The sequence below is a fragment of the Syngnathus scovelli genome, chromosome 1, assembly GCF_024217435.2.
Source record: "Syngnathus scovelli strain Florida chromosome 1, RoL_Ssco_1.2, whole genome shotgun sequence".
NCBI classification, from domain to species: Eukaryota; Metazoa; Chordata; class Actinopteri; order Syngnathiformes; family Syngnathidae; genus Syngnathus; species Syngnathus scovelli.
In genome coordinates this window covers 1,153,490-1,173,275 of record NC_090847.1, presented here as the reverse complement: position 1 = coordinate 1,173,275, position 19,786 = coordinate 1,153,490, and the positions used below count along the sequence as shown (strand labels likewise).

Sequence of the window (19,786 nt, the reverse complement as noted above, 5' to 3'; positions counted from 1 at the left end):
ACCGAACCGCACTCTGGCGGCGACTTCGGGGAACAGATCCGCACTCTGGCGGCGACTGCGGGGACAGATCCGCACTCTGGCGGCAACTGCGGGGACAGATCCGCACTCTGGCGGCGACTGCGGGGACAGATCCGCACTCTGGCGGCGACTGCGGGGACAGATCCGCACTCTGGCGGCGACTGCGGGGACAGATCCGCACTCTGGCGGCGACTGCGGGGACAGATCCGCACTCTGGCGGCGACTGCGGGGACAGAACCGCACTCGGGCGGTGACTGCGGGGACAGATCCGCACTCGGGCGGTGACTGCGGGGACAGATCCGCACTCTGGCGGTGACCTAGGGGACAGAGCCGCACTCTGGCGGTGACCTAGGGGACAGAGCCGCACTCTGGCGGTGACTTCGGGAACAGAACCGCGCTCGGGCGGCGACTTGGGGAACACAACAGCACACGGGCGGCGACTTGGGGAAACAGAACCGCACTCCGCGGAAACTCGGGGAAACACAACCGCACTGGGGCGGCGCCTTGGGAAGTCTGTACCGCGATCGGCGGCCACTCACAAAGTCCGTACAGTGATCGGCGACATTCGGAAGGCGGGGCTGTGCGCGGCGGCAAGAGCCATCACGCGCCGCAGCAGAGGGAGCGGAGCCAGGGACGATCGCGGGTCCGACGCAGCTGGCTTGGATGTCTGGCGATGTTCGCGGGTCCTGCGACGCTGGGGTGGAGCCCGATGGCGGCCGTGAGTCTGATGACGCCGGGGGGGCACTCCGATAGCGGCCGCGGGTCCGGCGTCGCGGCAGCGAAGTCCGACAACGGTCGCAGAGCTGATGGCGCCGGGGGGGAATTCCGATGGCGGCCGTGAGCCCGGCGTCGCTGGAGCAAGATCCGATGGCGGCTGCAAGCCCATGGCGCTGGAACATGCTCGGATGTGGATCGGGCGTCGCAGCGGGAGCTGGTGGTGAAGGGTGGTCCAAGCGCTGGCCGCTGTGATGGTCGGATCATTCTGTCACGGTCGGGTGTGGAGCATGGAGCAGGACGACCAAGTGCAGCCCGGACCAGGGTCCACCGAAGCAACTCAAAATACAGACTCGGTAAACTGACATGACCTAAACAATAACTTGACTGACCGGGACGTGAAACAAGAAGACAGCAGGACACGACGGCACCAAGACAGCACGCCAACACCGAACGACAGCAACCAAAACCAAAACCAATGATCCGACAGGGAGAGAGGGGCAGACAGGACTTTTATACACGACAGGTAACGAGAGGCAGGTGGGAACAATCACACTGATCATGGGCACACAGGAGGGGAGGGGCGAGCACACAGACAGAAACCAAGACAGACACATAGTGGAGCAGTTGGGGGCGAGACGTGACAAAATATAGGTAAACTGTTTTTGTGCTGTTTTGATCTTTGTTGTGGTGACCCCAAATGTCAGTGACAAAAGCCAAAAGAAAGAGGCACATTTTTCATCTGATGTACAATTTTTAATTTGTTTCTCTTGACTCCAGTTGAGCAACCTGTGCTTGCTGATATTCACAATCCCTGCTTACTTTGCTGCCCTACCCCTTAAAAGAAGAAAAAGTTATTTTAGTCTGAGCAACCTGCTCCCTACTGAAAATAGGGTTTTCAACTAAGGTTTCCAACTAGGACTAGGGTTTCCAACTAGGGCTAGAGTTAGGGTTAGGGCTAGTTTGGACTAGGTATATAAAAGGTCTGCCCCACCTGAGGACCGAACTCTTGACCTTTAGATTGTGAGACTGGCATGCTAGCACCTGCATTAATGAGGCTGTGCATTTACAGTTTTACAATTCTTTTTTACTGTAAAATTGATCCAACCACCGGCCATTTCAATCAAACTGAACTTCACAGAAAGATAAAGTGACTTTTAGTCTGAGCATTCTGAAACTAGGGTTTCCAACTCGGGTTAGGGAAGCCAACTAAGGTTTCAAATTGTGGCCAGGGTTTCCAACTGGGGCTTCCAACGAGGATGAGGGTTTCCAATTCGGGCTAGAGTTAGGACTATATAAAAGTGTGCCCTGTGTGAGGGTCGAATTTACGACCTCCAGATTATGAGACTGACACACTACCACTTCCGCAAACGAGGCTATGCATTTGCAATTTGTGCAATTGTTTTTTACTGTAAAATTGATTCAACCACCGCCCATTTTGATCAAACTTAACTAGGCTAGGGCTAGGATTTCCAACTAGGACTAGGGTTTACAGGTAGGGCTAGATTTAGGGTTGGAATATATATAAATCATGCACCGTGTGAGGATCAAACTCTCGACTTTCAGATTACGACACTGACGCGCTACCGCCTGCGCCAACGAGAATTTGTGGCACCTGTCTTAAAATTCTATTTTACTGTAAAATTGATTCAACCACCGGCCATTTCCATCAAACTGAACTTCATCAAAAGAAAAAGGTACTTCTGTCTGACCATTCTCAAAGTTGGGTTTCCAACTGGGGCTAGGGTTTCCAACAAGGGCTCGAGTTAGGGTTAGGACTAAATAAGACATAGCCCCGTGTGAGGGTTGAACTCACGACTTTCAGTTTACTAGACTGACGCGCTACCGCCTGCGCTACCGAGGCCATGAATAGTTGGTTTTACAGAGCTATTTTACTGTAAAATTGATTCAACTACTGGCCATTTCAATTAAACTCAACTTCACAGACAGTAAACCTTATTCTATGTATTATTTATTATTCTTTTCTATACTGTCAGAAAGGTTTTGGTTTCTGATTTCTTTTTTGTTGTGCTGACTCCCCCCCAATCTCCATTTTCAGTGCAACAAAGTGACAAAAACCAAAAGAAAAAATGCTTTCTCTATTGCACACTAGAGCCAGCATTTCCAACTAGGGCTAGGGTTTCCAACTAGGGTTCCAACTCCGGGTAGGGTTTCAAACTAGGAATTCCAACTGGGGCAAGGGTTTCCAATTAGGGTTTCCAACTCGGGCTGGGGTTTCCAACTAGAGACAACATTGGACAGCTGCCACTTGTTGGGAACCTTTAAATGTTTAGTCTTATCAACGAATGTGTTTCAGAGGCCAGATTTAAAACGTGGCTTCTGGTTTTCGTGAACCAAACCCATTAAAAAAAGTGAAAGAATGAAACAGTTCTTAATAGGAGAAGCCTGGTTAGCTCAGGTGGTAGAGCATGCAAGTCTTAATCTCAGGGTTGTGGGTTCTATCCCCATATTGGGCAGCCCACACTTGTCGGGAACCTTTGATTCTTTAGTCTTATCAATAGATGTGTTTCAGAGGCCACACTTAAAACATTTCTCTATTTCCCCTAACCCATTCAAAAAAAATGAAAAAATGAAACAATTCCAAGGTCGAAAAGCCTGGTTAGCTCAGTGGGGAGAACATGCGACTCTTAAACTCAGGGCCGTGGGTTCGGTTCCCACATTGGGCATCCTTGCTTGTTGGGAACCGTTAAACAGTCTTATCAAGGCCACACTGAAAACATGGAGTATTTCACATGGCGATGTGGCCTAATGGATAAGGCACCTGACTTCGGATCAGACGATCCCTTTCATAGTCAATTTAACGTGTCATGCTTTGAAATCAAAAACTTGACTTCAGTCTGAACCAACTCTTGACTGATTGATTGAACTTTATTCATCCCACAGCAGGGAAATTCACTTGTCACAGCAGCGCATATCAGTGCAATAATAATACGAGTGCAAGAATAAAACAAGTGCCAGAATTACAAAAAAGGGTAAATAACAGACAAGGATAAACACAAGTGCTGCTAGTAGAGACGAAACACATTCATTTTATCAGGCGGCATGCATGTTGTAAAGTCTGACAGCAGAGGGAATGAAGGACCTGAGGAACCGTTCCTTCCTACACCGAGGGTGCAAAAGTCTGCCGCTAAAGGAGCTGCTCAGGAACCGCACACTCTCATGGAGGTGGTGAGAGGTGTTGTCCATGATGGATTTAAGCTTAATCAACGTCCTCCTCTCACCCACAACCTCAATGGAGTCCAGGGGACAGCCCAGAACAGAGCTCGCTCTTCTGAGCATCTTATTCAGTCCCCCCCTGTCCCGGTCACTACTGCCCCCACCCCAGCAGACCACAGCGTAGATGATGGCCGAGGCCACCATAGAGTCATAGCAGGTCCGGAGGAGAGCCCTGCACACACCGAAGGACCTCAGTCTCCTCAGCAGATGGAGGCGACTCTGGCCCTTTTTGTACAGGATATGGGTGTGATCAGTCCAGTCCAGTCCAGTTTGTTGTTAAGGCGAACACCCAGGAATTTGTAGTTCTCCACTACCTCACTGTCCGATCCCTGGATGTTCATTGGAGTGAAGATGGGTGCTGTCCTCCCGAAGCTCACAATCAACCCCTTCGTCTTGCTGGTGTTGTTCACCTGATGCTGGTTGAGCTCACACCAGCTGACAAAGTCCTTGATGACCAACCTATATTCCAGATCGTTCCCCTCTGCGACATTTCAAACAATGGCCATGTCGTCGGAGAACTTCTGGATTTGGCAGTGTGCGGTGTCGTGGGTAAAGTCTGACGTGAACAGGGTGAAAAGGAAAGGAGCACCCTACCCTGGGGGACACCAGTGCTGCAGTGCACCACGTCGGACTCACTGCGATGTAACCTCACAAACTGCGGCCGGTCGGTGAGGAAGTCCGTTGTCCATGCAGTCAGGCACTGGTCCACACCCGCCTTCTCCATCTTCACCCTAAGCAGTGACGGCTGGATGGTGTTAAAAGCGCTGAAGAAAACAAAGAACATGATCTTCCCAGTGCTCCTGTTGTCCTCCAGGTGAAGCAGTGTTCTGTGCAGTAAATAAATCAATGCATTGTCCACCCCAACACCAGGCAGGTAAGCAAACTGCAGGGGGTCCAGCTGCGCTCCCACTAGTGAACGCAGGTGACCCAGGATGATCCTCTTCATAGTCTTCATCAGGTGGGAAGTCAAGGCAATAGGCCTGAAGTGGTTAGGCTCCTTGGGGCATGGCACCTTTGGTACAGGGACCACGCAGGAGGTCTTCCACAGCACTGGGACCTTGTTCAGGCTCAGGCTTAGGTTGAACAGGTACCTGACCACACCACTCAGCTGGTCCGCACAATCCCTGAGCAGTCTCGGCCAGATGCCGTCTGGGCCCGGGGTCTTCCCTGCTTTGATCTTTCTGAAGTGAACCTGAAGATCTGTAAAGAAGAGGGGGATGTCGGAAGACCGGGGTGATGGAGTGGAGACAGGAGACAGAAGAGTGACTCCGGGGGAGGGGGTTGGTGAGCTGGCGGGGGGGCTGGAGTGTCGAAGGTGGTAGAAAAAGATGCGGAGCGAGGTGAAGGGGTGGGGGGGAGGCGGAATCAAATCTGTTGAAGAACAGATTGAGTTCATGCACCTGTTGGATTTTGTCCACAATTTAGGGAGCGCACTATCTGCGCCTCACGGCAAAAGTCATTGCCAATCACCAGTTATCCAATTTACTCACTGTGTGCTCGTTTGATTTCTTCAGATTTAGGAAAATGCTAAGACACTGAAGCAGAAATTAGACTTACACAGGTTGGTTGAGTTCAATCACAATTCTTGTTCAGAAAGCTCTGTCTTCAGGAAAGTACAATACAGCGCTGGGCCTTTCAAGAGCGCAAAGTCTCCATTCAGAAAAGGCCACCTTCAAGGTTCTTTGGTCAGCTTATATTCAGTCGGCCAGTGTGGGCCGAGTTTGATGGGTGATGAGTCTTTGGGGTGGGGCAAGTTCACAGGAGAGTTTGATTCCATGGGAGTGGATGCTGGTTCGGTGAGAGCTGGTTCCGTGGGGTTGGGTGCTGATTATGGGAGATTCGATTTGTGGGGGCTGTTGTTGTCCTTTCCGTCTTTCAGCCTTGACGATCGTCTTTGGCTTGGCTGTCTCCCTCTGGCACCTGCTGGTTTTATCTCCAAGTGACCTTCCTGTAAACATTCTTGCACATATACTGTTCCACCTCATCCATTCATCATTCTTTCAATTTTGTCATTTTGTACGAAATTATGTGAGCTTTTGGCTGTGACATCATCTACCTATTTATTAATGTTCCCTGACCATGCAAAGTTTGTACTCACCACTTACCATGTTTTTGTTTGTTTGTTCTTTTGATCTCCATGTACTTGCTTACGTCATCATATTCTTAGTTTAATCATGCTTTCAACCATATCTTTTCTTTGTTAGGCAAAATATTTCCCTCTGTCCAGAACGTTCAGTAGTAATCGAAAACTGGTGTCTAGAATTAGTCAAAACATAAGATACAATCAAGTACTGAACATTTTTAGACGACTTTGGCAGTGTCCGTGATTTAGAAAATCATCAGGCATGCATTGAACAGTTCCTTAAGGGTCATTAAGCTATTCAGGCAATATATCAAAAAACATTTGTTATTTCAAAGTGCTCAGAAATATATATATCAGATCATAAAGTTATAAAAACCTTTCTCATTACCACTTATCAAAAATGTCTAGTTATGTCTTCTTTATTGATTTGGTGTGTAGGTATAATTATATGTTTAAAATGTTTCTTTTATTTATTTAATATGTGAATATACTTGTCTGCTTATGTACTTTATTCAATGAGGTTTGAGCCAGAGCTGTGGACTCGGTCGGATTTTTGCACCGAGTCCGGCCTCTTGACCACCGAGTCCGAGTCCGGGTCCCAGTCCGGCTGTCAATTTTTTCCGTTAATTCATGTGACTGCTTCGTCTTTAGTCAAGGCTAATTTAGATCAAAATCTATCAGAACGAACGCAACTGCTTTCACACTGGCTGGTTCGGCTTATATAGGATCCCTTGCTGAGAGGGCGGACGTAAAAGTGAGGCGACGTTCCAATCGGACGTCGGATCGATAACATTTTCCCTGCCCCACCGGAGTTGTGCTAGTTCATAACGTAGATCACTCGAGGCATAGTCATAAATGTACGGTTGACAATTTAACCGATAGAAGTGGATACATTGGAACATAACCTACACTCTAATATATTATTTGACATGGTATTAAATGCGTGGCTTTACAAAAATGGTCATTGAAGCCCACCCTTAGCCCTGAGTGCCATTGGCATGAGGCAAAACGCTTGAAAACACTCTTGCCCAATTAAATAACCATTCTGAAACACGGGACATGTAAGATAATATTTTTTAATCATTAATTACACCATTATAGCTCAGACATTTATCTAAACACAAATAATTAGTGACGACCCCACAACTATCGAAACACATCAATGATATAAGCTGGGTGACATAATCGTCCTTGACATTGGTACATAATGTAAACATTAGCCTAAGTGCAACTCAACGTGGCCGCATTGATCGTAAGCAGGGCTGTGGACAGTATTCCTACTCGCATTCTGAGCAGCATGATGAAAATAAAATTGAACGTGATTTTTTTATTGTCGGACTCGGTGGACTCGGTCAAAATCAGCACCGAGTCTGAGTCCGAGTCCGGCAAAAATGACAGAGTCCGACCGAGTCCGAGTCCCCGAGTCAGAGTCCAAGTCCAGGAATATAGGTACGTTTTGTGTGCGAAATCTTCATTACAGCCAATAGCAGATTTCTGATTAAAGGTACAAAAAGAAAAGCAATGACTATGTGTGTCCGCTGGTTCTTCTCTGCAACACAGGAAGTTTGCATTCACTACAGTTGTGCCCATCGGCAAAAGGCAGCCCCCTACCACATGAGTAGCCGACAGGCCTGTTCTAAAACAACTCACTGATGAGGACGTATTATTTTCAAGGAATGTTCTAGAAGTAATCGTTGTTAAAAAAAAAAACACATGATGGTGGTTCTTGGAGATCACTGTTTATATATACACACACAAATATATATATTGAGTCTAGGGAGACAAATACACCGCAAACTGTGGGTAGGTGTCAGGTGATGAGCCACAGAAAAAAATCACAGTTGCCACAGAAAGATGACAAGCCTCATTTTGAAGCAGATCTAAACATCAGGGATGAGAACGGCAAATGAAAAAAAACACTGATATATTGATCAAAACCAGAGCACATTTCTTGGCTTGCTTATCCGAGTCGACAGCATAGACATGGAGACTTTCAAGGCAAGTTACCCCAAGTTGCGCAGCGGTCTGGGTTAGCTACAACAAACATACACCATAAAGGTCAAGCCAGGTGCCGTGCCATATTCAGTAAAACCAGGAGGATTCCACTACCACTGGTGGGTGAAGTCAAGAGAGAGCTCCAGCGCATGGAAGCTCTGGGCGTCATTAGTCGGGTGAAGGAGCCAACTGATTGGTGTGCCGGCATGGTGGTCGTGCCCCAAAAGGACAAAAGCAGCATTTGAAGACCTAAAGAAAGCTCTGTCCTCTCCTCCGGTGCTGGCTATGTATGACCCGGGCAGAGACACCAAAGTATCTGCTGATGCATCATCATATGGGTTGGGGGGCGTAATTCTTCAGAAATGAGGGGAAGGATGGAAGCCTGTGTCTTACGCATCACGGTCACTCACTCCAACTGAGCAACGATACACACAGGTGGAGAAGGAAGCTCTGGGCCTCACATGGGCCTCACATGGGCCTGTGAACGGTTTCGGGATTTCCTCATTGGAAAGGAGTTTTGCCTGGAGACCGACCATAAACCCCTTCTCATCCTGCTTGGAGCCCAAGCACTGGATCTTTTGCCACAGAGAATCCAGGGTTTCAGGATGAGGGTGATGCGCTACTCATACTCCATCGTGCACGTACCAGGAAAGTCGCTTTGGACAGCAGACACACTTTCACGTGCAACCTGTAAAATGACGCATGTCCACTGATGACCAGGAGCTGATGGAGAGCACAAACATATTTGTGGACTGTGTCACTGAGAGTCTACCTGTCAGCTCATCATATACAGAAAACCTGAAAGAGCAGTTGAAAGCCGACAGTGTCTGCTCGCGTGTCATGACCATGTGCATGGAAGGATGGCCAGCACATGCAAAACAGGAACCAGCGCTAAAAAATGACTGGCCGGAGCGAGCCACATTAACAGTGAAAGATGCTAAAGGACACACGACTGGTAATACCTTCCGCAATGAGGAACGACGTGCTGTTCAAATTACACGAAGGACACTTAGGTGTCCTGGAATGTAAATCACGTGCACGTCAATCTGTGTGGTGGCCGGGACTCAGCCAGCAAGTGAACAAAATGGTACTGAACTGCAGGACATGCATACAAGAGCGACACAACCCAAAAGAGGCACTCGTGCCATCAGGGTGCCCTGAAAGACCTTGGCAAAAGTTAGGAACAGACCTTTCTACACAAGAGGCAGAATAATCCTCTAAGGCAGTGGTTCTTAACCTTTTTGGAGGTACCGAACCCCATCAGGTCCATATGTGCATTCAACAAACCCCTCTTTGGGGGGCGAGTTAAACGAACCCCATCAGTTTCATGTGCACATTCACCGAACCCCTCTATATAGGGGGGGATGACATACCAGCAAATCAGTGTGACTTCTGCTGTTGCCTTTGCAAGAACAGTTCAGATATGCGTTATCACGAATTTACACGATATTCAGGTGTGTTCAGCCATCCGTGGGCGGGGGGGGGGGGGGGGGGGGGTCGCGGGGCGGGGGCGGGGCAATGACATACCAGCTCTGCCGAACCCCTGAAGCCGACTCAGGTTAAGAACCACTGCTCTAAGGTCTGACGAGACAAAGGCAGTCTACCCTATGATCCCTGGAAAAAGGGAGATGTGGTATTATCGTATGTTGAAACTATAATATTATATAGTTTGTTATTGGAGGTCTCAAATAATGTTGACAGTTGGGGGCTCTGTGGTGCGCCAGGGGCATTGTACTGCTATGTAAGACATGAGTGGGGAGAAAATAAAAAGTTGCTGAATAAAGAAGTTGCATTCGCGTTCATCTCTACTCCGTATAAACACAACAGTCGTGGACTGCGTTCGCGCTCTCCCCTGGTCTTTCTGATTAAAACAAAAATCACACGCAGTCGTACGTACATGGAGTTTAGGTCTGCGGTGCTGTGACACACTGAATGCTTTTGAGCATGTTATTAACTGTACTATGGAACTGTGCATTTGCTTGCTAAACTGTATTAACCAAATTAGTCAATGCAAAATAATATGGAATTACCACGTTCCTGACTCGTCATATGATATGAACGTATCAAAACCTTTTTGTCGGCTGTAGGTCTGTCTTTTTAAGAATACGCCCGATTGTTGTTCCTCATACATCTCAGTATAGATTTCTAGAAAACAACATTTACTTTCTAAAGTAAATTGACAGATTTATATTCAAATGTCAAATATCGAACGCCACCATCACAGTGGAGGTAAATTACACTCCAAACCATGCCAGCAACGAGAAAAGCCTCAATTATTTGCGACACGAGAGATATAGAGCACTTCTGAAATTTGAGAAATCATTTGAGAAATTACGATCGTATTTTGTTTCCCGATTTGAATAAAGTTATGAAATCACACGTTTTCAAATAAAACACAGAGATGGGATCATTTCCCATTCTCTCATACCAAAAGTACACGTACCAAGACATACAACTGTTTTTACCTTCAATACTCATAATAGACGCCCAATCGATAGGTGACGCTGTTTGAAAGAAGGTTTGATCAGGTACCTACAATCCTGTGCGCCAAAGATGTTTAAAGTAAAAAAGACATTAATGAAAACAAAATACTTGTTTAAACCTTCTATTTAGGTTGAGTCCTTGTAAGTATAGTAAATCTATCAACGTCTATTGTTTGTATTAGAAGGACTGGTTGCTACAATTTGAGTGTGAGACCGCCTGTGAATTTGGTGAGACCAGCAGTGACGTGGCCCGTTTTGACCCAGATTATCAGATCTCTCTTTCTTTTCAGATGGAATAAATCTTTCGCCTTTTACTAAAGATTTCCGTGGGGAGGAACAATAAGAGTCTATCTCTACCCATTCTCACCAACGGTTTGTTAGAATAGGCCTCTTTGGCACCACTTTTATGGTTAAAATTCTCTCTTCTATGATCAGCTCTCTTAATCCCTCAAACCCAAGAACCGAGACTACACTTGATTTTAGCCAAAAGGCCGAGAAGCGATGGAGTATGCGAGTGACGGACTCACTTACAGGCTTCCCCGTCTACCCATTCTCAGCAACGGTTTGTTAGAATAGGCCTCTTTGGCACATGTGATTAGCTGGGTAGCTTGAGCTATGCCGTTATATCGCTGCAACCCTTCTCTTGCTTTATTAGCTTTCTCTTCTCTATGACACCCTTTGCACATATGTAGAAGTCGCTCTCAGTTAAGACTACAAGGTCACACGTCATCACACAGGCTAGGCAGAGTCGCCTCCTTGCAGAAAGGCGGCCCAGAGTAGTATAAGAGCAGGAACCTTGGCGCTGGGAGAGGGACCTTCTTTCGCATCTCGCAGAAAGGGCTCCACAGCTGTGCATCGATCATTCTGGCATACATCAAATAGTTAAACTGTGAAGGCTGCCTCTTGGTAATTACTGTTAGCATATCGAGCATTAAAGATAAAGAACTGGGATCAAACCTAACAGGTTACAGTACGGAACAGAGTGCTGCTCTTCTGGGCACTAATAAATCGGCAAACTTGTCTGATGACTCATTTGTTCACTCTTCTTCACCCGCAGTAATAAATATAGTTCACGAGGCATATATGCTTCCCCTTTCAGCAGTCTCTATCCAAATACACAGTGTAGATACCTATTAAAATGGTAGACCCGATGAACATGAAAGGCAAAGATGGATAATTCGCCAAGAACTTTCCAGGGTCATCATATGTACAACGGCTGCACCGAAAGAGTTGGGCCAGAATAGAGCGGAACTCATGCAGAAGTGCATGAACACCACCTTGCTGAAAGAATAAAACCAACACAATGCATGAATTCACGACAAATGACATACCACCAAATCGGTGTGACTTCTGCTATTGCCTTTGCGAGACCAGTTCAGATATGCTTTATCACGAATTTATAAATCTGGTGTGTTCGGACCTCCGCAGTGGAGGCTCTGCTGAACCCCTGAGACCGACTCACCGAACCCCTAGAGTTTGACCAAATCCAGGTTAAGAACCACTGGTTTAGAGGCAGTTATTTCTGCAAAAGGAGGATCTACTAAATATTGCTGTCATTTTTCTGTTGGAGTTTCCAAATGTATGCACCTGCCTACTTTTGTTTAAATAATGATTGCACCCTGTCTGCAAATCCTATAAACTTCATTTCACTTCTCAAATATCTGTGTTGATCACTGCCATCATCCGCCATGCATGGATTCGGGCCATCTGATTGGTTCCTTTGCCCCCCCATACACACAGGAATTGGTTAGGACTTGATTAGTAAATGCTAGGAATCGTTTTGCCTGTCTGTTCAGAGCAAGAAACAAGCCACTAGCCCCACGGGAAGTTGTCATTTTCTGTAAGCTTGTGTGTATGTAAATTTGTCATGGTCCAACGTAAGACTGTTTAGGGTGAATAAAAAATAACTGCAACAAGTTTATTCTGCTATTAACCAGATTCAAACTGGGGTTGCAGCCGCCTCATTGCTATATTATGGCCAATATGCAGTTGCATGTTTAGGGTCTTTTCTCTAGGAACTTCAGCCACGACACCCAGGCAGACCATGAAAGAATGTCGATGTTAAAATGTTGGTTGAACTATCCAATAACTACGCAGATCCGATGATTCCTAAGACTTGAGATCAGACAAAATTGGAAAGACTATTTTTTGATGGTGTCTGTGAGTTACTTCAACCCAAAAGTTCACATAAATTACACATAGCTAATGTTGACCACAAAATGGTATGTGAGCTGGCCAGGAGTCCTGGAATCTTTTGATTTGTAGACAGATGCGTTATCCATTGCTCCACGAGCCCCACGGGAATATGTGGCTTATAAACTTGTGTGTAACACTTTTGCAAAAATGAAAAACAAAAAAAAAAATGGGTGACATTATTTGAATATGCCATGATGCTTTATCCATTGCGCCATTCGCCCTACAAGTTAAGGCTATCGACCGCAAACGTGAGGAAAATCGTCATTGTCCAAAAGATGGCTGTTCAGCAATAGTGAGCAAGGGACAAATTCCACATAGTTATTTGAGTATGCCATGACCCTGATTCGAACCAGGGTTGCTGCAGCCACAACACCGAGTACTAACCACTATATGATCATGGCCAATATGCGCAACTTATTTAACGCTACTGCATACAGGCCATGATCGTGTAGTGGTTAATGGTTGTGTTCCATTCGAATCCGGGTTATGGTATAATCAAATTACTTTGATGAATTGGTCTGCTGGTCACTGTTGCTAAGCAGCCTTCCTTTGGACAATGACAGTTTTCCACACAAGTTTACAGTCGATACAGTCTTGTAGGGTGAGTGGCGCAATGGATGACACATGACGGCAGATTCAAGTGATGAGAATCGAAACAACAGATTCAAGAGACCCAAGGTAAATGAACACAACCCGTTTCGTTTCAATTGACAGCCCATGTGACATGCACCTCAGATGAAATGGGGCTAGTTGATCAACAGCAATGTTTTAACGAAGGGATCATCTGGGAGTTAAACCCCAGACCTCTCACACCCAAAGCAAGATTCATACCCCTAGACCACTGGTGTCAAACTCGAGGCCCGGGGGCCAGTTATGGCTCACCGTATCATTTTCTGTGGCCCGCAACGACAAATTGTGCATTAAATCTATGTCATACTAACATTGCAAATTGTCGGAACTTTTAAGAATCTTCTTAAAATTATTTTTGAAATATGTGAAAAGTTTCCACGAGTCTGATTTGAAAAAGCAATTATTTGTCAGTTTGTTTTGTAGCTTATACTGTATATAATATGAGGCGTTTATTTATTTGGGTTGACAGTCATAATGGCGCATCGAGGGAAACTTTGACTACAATGTGGCCCGCGACAAAAATGAGTTTGACACCCCTGCCCTAGACCAACGAGCCTCAAAGAAAGCTTGCAGACCATGGTACATTCTGTGTAACATTGGCCTGTCATATGAGAAAGGACTCATATGTGAGGTTGCTGTTTGTGGACTTCAGCTCTGCCTTCAACACCATTGTGCCGCAGCGACTCATCTGCAAACTCGATGAGCTGGGCCTCAGTACCTCCCTCTGCAACTGGATACTGGACTTCCTCTGTCAGAGGCCTCAGGTGGTGCGTGTTGGCGACAAAATCTCCGCCAGCATCACGCTGAGCACGGGGGCCCCCCAGGGCTGCGTGCTCAGTCCATTGCTCTTCACCCTGCTGACGCATGACTGCACTGCGACCTACAGCGACAACCACATAGTGAAGTTTGCTGACGACACGACTCTGGTGGGTCTCATCACGAAAGGCGACGAGACTCGGTACAGGTCGGAAGTTGACCTTCTGACCACGTGGTGCAGGGACAACAACCTCCTGCTGAACGTCAATAAGACCAAGGAAATCATTGTTGACTTCCGGAAGGGTCACACAACACACCTGCCGCTGATCATCGACGGTGCTGTGGTGGAGAGGGTGAGCTGCACCAAGTTCCTGGGGGTGCACATCAGTGAGGACCTCTCCTGGTCCGCAAACACCTCGTCACTGGCAAAGAAAGCTCAGCGCCGCCTGTACTTCCTGCGGAAGCTCAGGCGTGCATGTGCTCCTCAGGCAGTCCTGTCTACATTCTACCATGGCACCATTGAGAGCGTCCTCACCAGTTGCATCGCTGTCTGGGGTGGTAACTGCACTGAACAGAACTTGAAGGCCCTGCAGCGCATAGTGAATACGGCTGGTAAGACTATTGGTGCTTCGCTCCCCTCCCTGAAGGACATTTACACCTCCCATCTCGCCCGCAAGGCAACCTCGATTGCCAGAGATGTGAGTCACCCGGCTCACTCTTTGTTTGACCTTCTGCCCTCTGGGAAGAGGTACAGGAGCCTGCGCTCCCGCACCACCAGACTCGCCAACAGCTTCTTTCTCCAGGCTGTTAGGGCCCTGAACTCGCGACCCCCTTCTGCGTAGCGTGCGGCACTGTTGCGCTATTTTCGGGAATGTCTGCTGTACGCGCACTTGCTCCTTTTTTTTCTGCTCCTCTTATTTATTTATTTATTTATTTATTTATTTATTTATTTATTTATTTATTTATTTATTGTTGTGTTATTTATTCATTATTTATTCAGCACGCTTTTGTTATACTTGTTTACTTGTTTGTCTGTTGTGAGCCATGTCTTGTCACCGTGGGATAGGGGGGAACGAAATTTCGGTTTCTTTGTGTGTCTTTGGCATGTGGAGAAATTGACAATAAAGCTGACTTTGACTTTGACTTTGACTCCACACAACGATAGACAACAGTGTTTCAAAGAAGAGCTCGTCCGGGAGTTTAACCCGGGCAATCAAAGAACCCTAGGCGAGAATCATTCCCCTGCACCAATGAGCCCCATAGTAGACCAGCTGACCCCATTACATTCCAGCAGAATTTCAAAGATTCTCCCAGAAGGTAAACTTAAAAACACATGGAAGAACACACACAGGTGAAAAAAATGTTTCCTGCTCAGCTTGTGGCCAAAGATTCTCAGAGAAAGGAAGCTTGAAAAGACACACAACAACCCACACTGGTAAGAACCCTTTTTCCTGCTCAGTTTGTGGCCAAAGATTCTCTCAGAAGGTAAATTTAGAAACACATGCAAGAACACACACAGGTGAAAAGCCTTTTTCTTACTCAGTTTGTGGCCAAAGATTCTCAGAGATGGGAAACTTCAAAAGACACACAAGAACCCACACTGGTGAGAAAAACCTTTTGCCTGCTCAGTTTGTGGTCAAAGATTCTCAGAGAAGCGACAGTTCAAAACACATACACAGGTAAGAACCCTCTTTCCTGTTTAGTTTGCGGCAAATATTCTCTCAAAGCAAGCCTTCGACGAGGATGGGATTTGAACCCATGCGTGCAGAGAACAACGGATTAGCAATCCATCGCCTTAACCTCTCGGCCACCTCGTCTTGTGTTGATAAGTCATGTTACGTATGTTGTGCCAAGATACTTTGGATGTGAATGTGAAACCGACGAGGATGTGATATGAAATGATGAGTGGAGAGCACAATGGAGTAGCAACCCATCGCCTAAATATTTCAGCCATCGCATCTCATGCATGAGTTGAATAGGCGACGTGATATGGTATGTACGGTGTAGTATAAGCCGCAAGGTAAAATGATACGATACTTTAGATGTGTAACGAAGAAAAGGTAAGCCACAAAATAAGTGACACTGTAAACAAAGCAAAACGTTTTTTCAATGTTGTCTCAACCCCAAATCTTTGGGATCATCGGATCTGCACAGTTGGATAGTTCCACCGACATTTTAACATCAACATTCTTTCATGGGTGTCTTGGCTGAAGATCCTAAAGAAAAGACCCTAAACTTATTGTATGCGATTGCATATTGGTCATGATCGTATAGTGTTGTGGCCGTAGCATCACCGGAACGAATCTGGGTCATGGCGTCAGTAAATTACCTTGCTGAATTTGTCCGTTGTTCACTGTTGCCAAACAGCCTTCTGTTGAACGCAGGCTTCCAGACATTACGTCCACCTATGTTTTAACATCAACTTTATTTCATAAAGTTCTTCCAAATTCATCTTGGTGAAACTCCCTCCCTCAGGTGTTCCCATCTTTTTTTAGGCCTGGCTGCCACGAGGCAGCGGTAGAAACAAAATATGACCCTGAAAGGGCACGCCCAAACCGGCTATGATATTAATCAGAATTCGTTCATCACTAAAATGCAGTCCTCAGGTCCATGTCATATTCGCTACCAATCGGAATGTAACGGACAGATTTATATTCAAATGTCAAATCTCGAACGCCACCGTCGCAGTGGAGGTGAATTACACTCCAAATTCACCTCCACTGCAACGACAAAAGCCTCAATTATTTGCGACACGAGAGATATAGAGCACTTCTGAAATTTGAGAAATCATTTGAGAAATTACGATCGTATTTTCTTTCCCGATTTGTGTCGTTATGAAATCACATGTTTTCAAATAAAACACAGAGATGGGATCATTTCCCATTCTCTGATATCAAAAGTACACGTACCAAGACATACAACTGTTTTTACCTTCAATACTCAAAATAGACGCCCAATCGCTGTTTGAAAGAATGTGTTCGATCAGATACCTACAATCCTGTGCGCCAACAATGTTTTAAGTAAAAAAGACATTAATGAACACAAAATACTCGTTCGTTTAAACCTTCTATTTAGGTTGAGGCCTTCTAAGTATAGTAAATCTATGAACGTCTATTGTTTGTATTAGAAGGAATGGTTGCTGCAATTTGAGTGTGAGACCCCCTGTGAATTTGGTGAGACCAGCAGTGGGGTGGCCCGTTTTCACCCAGATTATCAGCTCATTCTTTTTTCTCTTCAGATCGAATAAATCGTTCGCCTTTTACTAAAGATTTCTGTGGGGAGGAACAATAAGAGTCTATCTCTAGCCATTCTCACCAACGGTTTGTTAGAATAGGCCTCTTTGGCACATGTGTTTAGCTGGGTAGCTTGAGCTATGCCGTTATATCGCTGCAACCCTTCTCTTGCTTTATTAGCTTTCTCTTCTCTATGACACCCTTTGCACATATGTAGAATTCGCTCTCAGTTAAGACGACAAGGTCACACGTTATCATACAGATTAGGCAGAGTCGCCTCCTTGCAGGAAGGCGGCCCAGAGTAGTATAAGAGCAGGAACCTTGGCGCTGAGAGAGGGACCTTCTTTCGCATCTGGCAGAAAGGGCTCCACAGCTGTGCATCGATCATTCTGGCATACATTAAAGAGTTAAACTGTGAAGGCTGCCTCTTGGTAATTGCTGTTAGCATATCGAGCATTAAAGATAAAGAACCGGGAACAAACCTAGCAGGTTACAGTACGGAACAGAGTGCTGCTCTTCTGGGCACTAATAAATCGGCAAGCTTGTCTGCTGACTTATTTGTTCACTCTTCTTCACCCGCAGTAATGCATGTAGTTCACGACGCATATATGTGTCCCCTTTCAGCAGTCTCTATCCAAATACACAGTGTAGGTACCTATTAAAAGGGTAGTCCCGATGAACATGAAAGGCAAAGATTGATCATTCGCAAAGAACTTTCCATGGTCATCATATGTACGAAAGAGTTGGGCCAGAAGACTAGAGCGGAACTTATGCAGAAGTGCATGGACACCACCTTGTTGAAAGAATAAAACCAACACAATGCATGAATTCACGACAAATGATATACCAGCAAATCAGTAGTACTTCTGCTGTTGCCTTTGCGAGACCAGTTCAGATATGCGTTATCACGAATTTATAAATCAGGTGTGTTCGGACCTCCGCAGTGGAGGGAGGCTCTGCTAAACCCCTGAGACCGACTCACCGAACCCCTAGAGTTTGACCGAATCCAGGTTAAGAACCACTGGTTCAGAGGCAGTTATTTCTGCAAAAGGAGGAACTACTAAATATTGATGTCATTTTTCTGTTGGGGTTTCCAAATGTATGCGCCTGCCTACTTTTGTTTAAATAATGATTGTACACTGTCTGCAAATCCTATAAACTTCATTTCAATTCTCAAATATCACTGTGTTGATCACTGCCGTCATCGGCCATGCATGGATTCGGGCCATCTGATTGGTTCCTTTGCCCCCCCCCCCCCCCCCCCTCCCCCATACACACACAGGAATTGGTTAGGACTTGATTAGTAAGTGTTAGGAATCGTTTTGGCTGTCCGTTCAGAGCAAGGAACGAGCCACTAGCCCCACGGGAAGTTGTCATTTTCTGTAAGCTTGCGTGTATGTAAATTTGTCATGGTCCAACGTAAGACTGTTGAGGGTGAATAAAAAATAACTGCAACAAGTTCATTCGGCTATTAACCAGATTCAAACTGGGGTTGCAGCCGCCTCAATGCTATATTATGGCCAACATGCAGTTGCATGTTTAGGGTCTTTTCTCTAGGATCTTCAGCCACGACACTCAAGCAGACCATGAAAGATTGTTGATGTTAAAATGTTGGTGGAACTATCCAATAACTACGCAGATCCGATGATCCCTAAGTCTCGAGATGAGACAAAATTGGAAAGACTATTGGTTGACAGTGTCTGTGAGTTACTTCAACCCAATAGTTCACAGAAATTACACATAGCTAATGTTGACCACAAAATGGCATGTGAGCTGGCCAGGAGTCCTGGAATCTTCTGATCTGTAGACAGATGCGTTCGTTATCCATTGCTCCACGAGCCCCACGGGAATATGTGGCTTGTAAGCTTTTGCAAAAATGAAAAAATAAAATAAAAAATGGGTGACATTATTTGAATACGCCATGATGCTTTATCCATTGCACCACTCGCCCTACAAGTTAAGGTTATCGACCGCAAACGTGTGGAAAATCGTCATTGTCCAAAGGATGGCTGTTTAGCAATATTAAGAAAGGGACAAATTCCACACAGTAATTGGAGTGTGCCATGACCCGGATTCGAACCGGGGTTGCTGCGGCCACAACGCAGAGTACTAACCACTATACGATCATGGCCAACATGTGCATCTTATTAACGCTACTGCATACAGGCCATGATCGTGTAGTGGTTAATGTTCGATTCGAATCCGGGTTATGGTATAATCAAATGACCTTGTTGAATTTGTCTGCTGGTCGCTGTTGCTAAACAGCCTTCCTTTGGACAATGACAGTTTTCCACACAAGTTTACAGTCGATAAAGTCTTGTAGGGTGAGTGGCGCAATGGATGACACATGACGGCAGATTCAAGTGATGAGAATCGAAACAACAGATTCAAGAGACCCAAGGTAAATGAACACAACCCGTTTCGTTTCAATTGACAGCCCA

General features: G+C 46.0%; 5 non-coding genes across 5 annotated transcripts; 2 read left to right on the top strand and 3 right to left on the bottom strand.

Moving 5' to 3' along the window:
• Positions 1-2,523: 2,523 nt before the first annotated feature.
• trnat-agu (transfer RNA threonine (anticodon AGU)) lies at positions 2,524-2,596 on the bottom strand. Its single transcript has one exon. It is a non-coding gene; the product is annotated as a tRNA-Thr (tRNA).
• An 8,206-nt stretch (positions 2,597-10,802) lies between these two features.
• Positions 10,803-10,912, top strand: LOC125994034 (U5 spliceosomal RNA). The gene has a single exon (XR_007490476.1). It is a non-coding gene; the product is annotated as a U5 spliceosomal RNA (small nuclear RNA).
• A 4,935-nt stretch (positions 10,913-15,847) lies between these two features.
• trnas-gcu (transfer RNA serine (anticodon GCU)) lies at positions 15,848-15,929 on the bottom strand. The gene has a single exon. It is a non-coding gene; the product is annotated as a tRNA-Ser (tRNA).
• Positions 15,930-17,330: 1,401 nt separating this feature from the next.
• LOC125994050 (U5 spliceosomal RNA) lies at positions 17,331-17,442 on the top strand. Its single transcript, XR_007490481.1, has one exon. It is a non-coding gene; the product is annotated as a U5 spliceosomal RNA (small nuclear RNA).
• Positions 17,443-19,404: 1,962 nt separating this feature from the next.
• Positions 19,405-19,476, bottom strand: trnah-gug (transfer RNA histidin (anticodon GUG)). Its single transcript has one exon. It is a non-coding gene; the product is annotated as a tRNA-His (tRNA).
• Positions 19,477-19,786: the final 310 nt, after the last annotated feature.